This window comes from Furipterus horrens, unplaced genomic scaffold, assembly GCF_987537825.1.
Source record: "Furipterus horrens unplaced genomic scaffold, mFurHor1.1.pri manual_scaffold_5, whole genome shotgun sequence".
NCBI classification, from domain to species: domain Eukaryota; kingdom Metazoa; phylum Chordata; class Mammalia; order Chiroptera; family Furipteridae; genus Furipterus; species Furipterus horrens.
Window position 1 is genome coordinate 64,820,392 of NW_028327175.1, and position 7,222 is coordinate 64,827,613.

Below are 7,222 nucleotides of genomic sequence, written 5' to 3' on the forward strand. Positions count from 1 at the left end.
ATGTCCCACCTACCCAAGCACTGGGCAAAACAAACATCCCCCAGCTGACCTTTCTCTAGGAAAACAAGCAATGGCCTGGCTCTAGTTCCTTTCTTCCTCTCAGCCGCCTGTAAGCTGGGCCACAGGGGCTGGGTGCCACAGGACAAACCAATGAACATTGCCCTGCTTCTTTTTCCTCTTTGAAAAAGAAGTCATGATCACTGTAATGGACTGAATGTTTGTGACCTCCCAAAACTCGTAGGTTGAACCTACTATGTGATGATATTGGGAAGAAATGGCATTAGGAGGAGACACTTTTAAGAGGTAATTAGGATTAGATGCAGTCATGAGGATGGAGTCTCCATTATGGGATTAGTGCCCTTTATTAGAGTCATGAGACAGCTTGCTTCCCTCTCTGCTGTCTGCCAGGGGAGGACACAACAAGTCAACTGCAGTAACCCAGGAGGGCCCTCACCAGAACCTGATCACACTGGCACCTGATCCTGAACTTCTAGCTGCTAGTACTGTGGGAAATACATTTCTATTGTTTAGTACCTACCCAGGCTATGACATTTTTGTTGTAACAGCCTGAGATGGTTAAAACAGTCACTGAGCCCCAACTCTGTAAGAATTTTAGCATGAGTGATCAGACAAATGCGGAATGTAAAGACCATTATTTAATCAAGGCTTGTCTTAATCTAGGGAGTTGAAGAGAAGAAGGGTCTGGTGGTTAGTGTCCCAATCTCCCTTCTGGCTGTTGAATTTACTATCATCCTCAGTGCTCCAGTCAGTGCAGGTACTATGATTTCCTGTCTCTAATTATTTGGGAGATTAAAGAAATATCCATTTCGATAACTCATGGAGCCACCATCTTAGCAAGTGTGAATTTAGAGACAGAAAATCAATGATAGTGAGAAGCAGCAGAAGCAGAAATGGAAAATGAAATGACAGATATGGAGAAAAAACAAAGAAACAATAATAGGTTTCTTGTACTGACATAGTGACAAGACATCTGGTGGCTAGAACTGTGTTCTCATCCCAAAGATCTGCCAGCTCCTGTCTCTCTGAAAGGTCTCTGCACATTCTTTCTACACACTCCAACCCTCTGAGTAAGCCTGAGCCTCCCTTGGGTCCTTGCAACCTAGAAGAGGCTCACTCCCATTTATTTGAAGAAAAGCTTCTAAGGCTTGAATATTAGAAGTAAACAATGATTCCCTGATTAATAGACATTTCAAAGAGCAGCAAATGGCAGCTGCTTTTATTCTGAATTTGCAGATGAAGCTGTCCCAGATGAAAGCATCTCAGAACTTCCTAACCCTCTTTTTCGGTTCATTTAGGTCTCAGTGTTCCTTCTGCTTCTCTTCTCTTTGTGTTCTGCTCCCCATCTCCTTGCTGCCATTTATCTATGATATGACTCCCTTGTTTTCTCCCTGCCTCTTTCCTCTCCTTTGCTCTCTCTGGTCTCTCCCTCTGTATCAATGTTTCTCTTCTGTTCTTCAGCCTCTCTCATTCATGACTCTTCCTTTCATTACTTTTTCCATCTCTGGTTGTCTCTGTTTCCATCCTCTTTCTATTACTTTCCTTACCATCCCTCTTTAAAGACCACAAAATGGAAAGGAAATATATTTATTATACCCTTTCCCCCTGGGATAGTGAGAGAATTTGGTCTACCAGAGATTTGAAGAATGGTATGCTAAATGATACTAAGGCTAGAATACTGCTTAGTATATTTTGTGCTATATTTCTTATTTAATAGCAGGTGACTTGAACATTTCATTTCTGTTTGATAAAAGGAAATACATAAACAATCTGCTTTTGCGTGTATCCCTCGGCTGATTGTTTTCTCCAACATTCTTTTTATTTTTTCGGAGAGGGAGAAGGGAGGGAGAAAGAGGGAGAGAAACATCGAAGAGCAAGAGAAACATCAATGGATTTAAACATTGATTGGTTGCCTCTTGCACATCCCCATCTGGGGACCTGGCCCCCCAACCCAGGCATGTGCCCTGACCAGGAATCAAACCAGAGACCTTTCAGTTCTCAGACTTGCACTCAGTCCACTGAGCCACACCAGCCAGGGTTGTTTTCTTCAATATTCTGTGGCTTTGACAGAAAATAAATGTTCTCCAATTCTAGGACTCTGCATAGAAGGTTACCAGGGAAACAATAGATTCCCCAATCAGTTTATATTTGAAAGAATTAAAAAATAAAATCTCCCTGGTATTTAAGTAAAAGAGAAAAGAAAGAGAAAAATACAATCAATTATTTACTAAATTAGATTATTAATTCAAAAGGTACATAGCTGTTATTGCAGTGAAGATAGCAATTTTAGTTTCATTAAACAGAAGTTATCTCTCCTGGTGGTACCCTGGAGCTGACATTAATCTTTCCACTAGATTAGTTTTATAATATTTTTATGTTGCACATTTACTTTGTGATTCTGAAAGTAAAGTTTCATAATACATCTTACTCTTCATAGACCAAGTCTGAAGCCCTTAGTATAATTCTTATTATCTTGTCAAAGAATAAAAATACCTTTTGGCATTTAATGTCAACAGAGAAAGTTATCCAGCATTTGGTAGGCATTATAATGCTAATTACGCCTCCTGTGTGCCCAAGAGCATAGTCACCTGCCACCTAGTGTCTCAATAAAAAATTGCAGTAAATGATCCATTCTTCTGGGTTCCCTCTAAATTTCTCCTTGGACTCTTAGGGTTTAGCTTCAGATTCTTCTAAATGGCAAGCAGCTCTCTCTATGAGAGGTTACTAGACCTGACTTTTCCACTTTGAACAGCAGAATCCTATCTGCCACAGCCGAGTAGGGTCACTCTGGTTCATATGTGAGAATATCCAAAGGAGTGCTCTTACTCAGAACTTCATGGGAGAGCACAGAATGCTTCAGAAGGGCTGAACCACACCCAAACCACGACACAAAAAGTATGTAGAGTACCTATACGTAATGTTATATTGTTACCTTAACAATAGTTATACGTTGTGATCTCAATTTTCATTTAACATTTCACAAATGCTTAAGTGTATCATGATCTTGGCACCATGCCAAGAACTGAAAACGAGGCAGTGAGTGTCAGATGGGGGTCCCGCCCTCATAAAATTCATGTTCTTTGGAGAAAAACAGATGACAAACAAAATAAGATAAATCTATATTAGGATATATATTATAAACGAAATGAACAAGGTCATGAAATCAACTTACTAGAGAAGATGACTTTGTTTAAGGTGGTCAGGGAAAGCCTTTATGAGAAAGTAACATTGAGTGAGACTCAAATACTAGGAATATGCCAGGTACAAAAGCAGCTGGGGAACGGTGTTCCAGGTAGAAGGGTCAGCGAGTACAGAGACTTGGAGGAAGAAAGAGGTATGAGGTGTCCAAGGGCCAGAAAGGCAGACAATGTAGTTGAAGTGTGATGAGGGAATGGTAGAGTGGTGTGTGCTCTCTAAATATTGCCAGTTTAGGACATGAAAAGAATAACATTGTCCTCTGAGATTTAAATTTTGAAACCAATGCATAATGGATTATGTATTGGAATTTTTAAACCAAACCAAATTAAGAGGAATCAAAGTCATATTGCAGGAGAAAGAAAGGAATGTATTGGTGTATGTAACCAGAAAGGCCATTGAATACTGATGTCAGTCTTTCCTACCACTAGAAGCATGGATTCCAGCAGCTATGAGCTTACAATCTCCTTCCAGCTCAAGGAAGGACTAGTTGCCCTGACCTGTGTTCAACCCTGGACCAATCGCTGTGTTCAGGGAAGTAAGGAACTATGACTCACCTTGCCTGCATCACGTGCCCACCCCTGGGGCCAGGTCAGTTACAACAGATGGAAGAGAAGTGCGTGGTAACACAGATATGACCCCTGGGATAGCAAGGGATTTTGCTCTACCAGAAATTAGAAGAATGGTGTACTGAATGTTATTAAGGCTAGAATGCCAGTAATGTGTTTCTTTAGGTTAAAAATAAAGAGGAAAAACAAGAGACTGAATGATATTAATGCTATCCAAAGGGAAAAAAGAAGTGTCCTCTGAAGGAGTCTTGGTCAGCCATTAAAATATAGAGAGAGGAAAGTCATTGAGATCAACCTTGATGATTCTCACTTACTTACATGCTGTCTTGGGGAGGGGAAGTCTTAGCCAGTGACCCCTATGGTAAGTCATGTTGTTCAGCTAGTCAGCCTCTCTGAGTAGTCATTTGTGGTCCATCCCATTTTAATTCTACATGATCAGTGAGTTTCTGATATTAATGTGAAGTACATCCTCACTGAAGAAGTTCAGAATCTTTACCATATTCAGGGTTAGTCTTAGTTCTTTTCCCAAACAGGTCTTCCTTTTTCTTCTTGTATGATTCAGCTTCTGTCAATATGCTTCCATGTCCCCTACAAGTTCAGTTAAGAATTTGCTTTCTTCTAATATTGTTAAGAGGAAAATCTAAGTCTCTGCATCAATTTATTGCTGTTAGCTCACACAAAATCTGGCATCCTTTTTGCTAAGGAGACTTTACTTCTCTCTAAAGGATTCTACAAAATGCTTTCCTGCTAGCCTCTCCATCAATTTCTGTGGTACTGCTCTCTGTGTGTGTGTTCCTCAGCTCTAAGCTGCCTTGTTATCAGTATGCTCAGTATTCCATTTTTTGGAGAAGGCCTTATACTGCATTACTTTTGACATAAAAAGTAACATTTAACCCTGCTGAAAACAGATCCAGTGTTGGACAAAATTGTGGATGACAGTAAAAATCAAATAAAAATATATTAACCACCATCCTAAATGGCATAGTTTCTTTTTTAATGTTTTTTTCTCCCATTTATTCACTCACTGATCTAACTAATGTTCATTGAGCATTTAGAAGGTGCGCTGCACTGGGAATACGAAGGTGAACAAGACAGACAGGACCCCAGTCTTCATTATTGTCACAATCTACTGTAATCACTCTATTCCAAATAATTCCTGGACTAGTCCAAGTCTGGAAAAAAAGATGATTAATAAGACTTGGACCCTTGCTATTGGTCTTCAAGACCTTTTAGAAATTGGGGATTTACATAGAAAAAGGTAGGTGCAGATAATGATGACACTTGGTCGGCACTCCATGGCAATTTTTAAATAATGTGGCAGAGAGTGTTGGGGAGGAAGCAGCTCATTGTGATGGGAGATTGGTGAGAGGAGGGCACTAAGGTTATAGTGATGGAACTGACCTTTGCAGAACTTGAATAGGTTGAATGGGTGGAGGAGAGGAAAAGAAATTCCAGGTATAGAGAACAGAGCACACAAAAGGGCTGAAGCAAAATGTGCACTAATTTTGTAGGACTGAACCATTGTGTCTATTTGGCTGTTGGTGGGACAAGGAATGTGGGATTGATGGGAAATTAGATGGAAAGCCACAGAAGGGAGAATGTAGGCTACTCAGTTTCCATGCATAGGGTTTAGATTTTGTTCTGGAGCAATGGCAATCCATGAGAGGTGTGTAAGAAAAAAAATCTTTGTTAGAAGCTTATAGAATGGGCTCAGGAGGCCAAAACAGAGAAGGATGGAAGCAAAAGTACCTCTGAGCTGCTGCCTTGTCACATGCCTTGGCAAAGGAGATGGAAACCTGACTTCTTGGTGCCTGTGGAAACAGAGAAGAAACGGGTTTAAGTAAGCTAGGAGAAAGAGAACTGGCAACACTTCTGTGATGCAGAGAAGGAGAGGTGGTGGGATAGGGGAGGAGGCACTGAGGTTGACTACAAAGTCTCTCACTATTCAGAGGGTCAAATGGTGATGATGCCACACCTGAGACAGAACAAGTATGAAATTCCAGGGAAACATGCGGGTGCAGCTGTCCAGGGCTGAGCTAAAAATGTAACCCCTCCAGTCCTTCAGTGCACATACGAATAGCTGTCTGTCATAGTCTGTCTGCTGTATACTGTGTATTAAGCTTTATAAAAACTGATATAAGTAGATGTCAAGTGACACACTTTTCAGATTTAAAAAAAGAGAAAGAGAGAGAGAACTCAAAGACATTAGACTTGCCCAAGTTTACACAGCTAATTAGGAGCAAAACCAGAATTTGAATTCAGTTTTGCCTTATTCCAGCCCTCATGTTAAGTATCTTGCTTTCTTCTGCTCTTACATTTTCTCCTGATTCCTCGAGGGATAACTCCACTTAATTACTTTAATTAGATTTATAAATCATGCTCAACCTGAAAAGAAAAATTAGGTCATTCACTTCATTCTTAGCAGGGGAATAGGAGAAATAACAAGAATACTTGATGTACCTCATGGTAAAAGGCATATAGTTAAAACTCTCCTGGGGGCTTTCGGTTTTCGGCTCGGAGGAGGCGAAGGTGCAACTTCCTTCGGTCGTCCCGAATCCGGGTTCATCTGACACCAGCTGCCTCCACCATGCCGCCAAAGTTCGACCCCAACGAGGTCAAAGTCGTGTACCTGCGGTGCACCGGCGGGGAAGTGGGCGCCATGTCGGCCCTCGTCCCCAAGATCGGCCCCCTGGGCCTGTCTCCAAAAAAGGTTGGTGATGACATCGCCAAAGCAACCGGTGATTGGAAGGGTCTGAGGATTACAGTGAAACTGACCATTCAGAACAGACAGGCCCAGATTGAGGTAGTGCCTTCTGCCTCTGCCCTGATCATCAAAGCCCTCAAAGAACCCCCACGAGACAGAAAGAAGCAAAAGAACATTAAGCACAGTGGAAATATCACTTTTGATGAGATTGTCAACATTGCCCGACAGATGCGGCACCGATCTTTAGCTAGAGAGCTCTCTGGAACCATTAAAGAGATCCTGGGGACCGCCCAGTCTGTGGGCTGCAATGTTGATGGCCGCCACCCTCACGATATCATAGATGACATCAACAGTGGTGCAGTGGAGTGCCCGGCGAGTTAAGGACTACAAAGGAAAATATTTCAATTAAAGATCATTTGACAACCAATGGAAAAAAAAAAAAAAAAAAAAAAAAAACTCTCCTGGGGGATCGTGAGACCAAACAAACAGAACACAGTTTTTTGGGGGTGGGGTTGGGCCCTAGGAACAACCTTGTGGGTAAAATGGATATTTTATTTTATTAATAAGAAACTATTACTTACATAAAATTGGAAAACCATCATCATTAGTTCCATGTTAAACAGACTGTTTAGGGCTCTACTTCTACTGATATATCTAGTTACTGTGTTGCAAAAACTTACTATTTCAAGGTCATAATCTCCCCACCTGTTAATACAGCCTGTGGTAACCCTGTTTT

The 7,222-nt window shown here is 41.2% G+C and overlaps 1 pseudogene; it reads left to right on the forward strand.

Moving 5' to 3' along the window:
- The first annotated feature begins 6,287 nt into the window (after positions 1-6,287).
- On the forward strand, positions 6,288-6,920 carry LOC150008735 (large ribosomal subunit protein uL11 pseudogene; annotated as a pseudogene).
- The last annotated feature ends 302 nt before the right edge of the window (positions 6,921-7,222 follow it).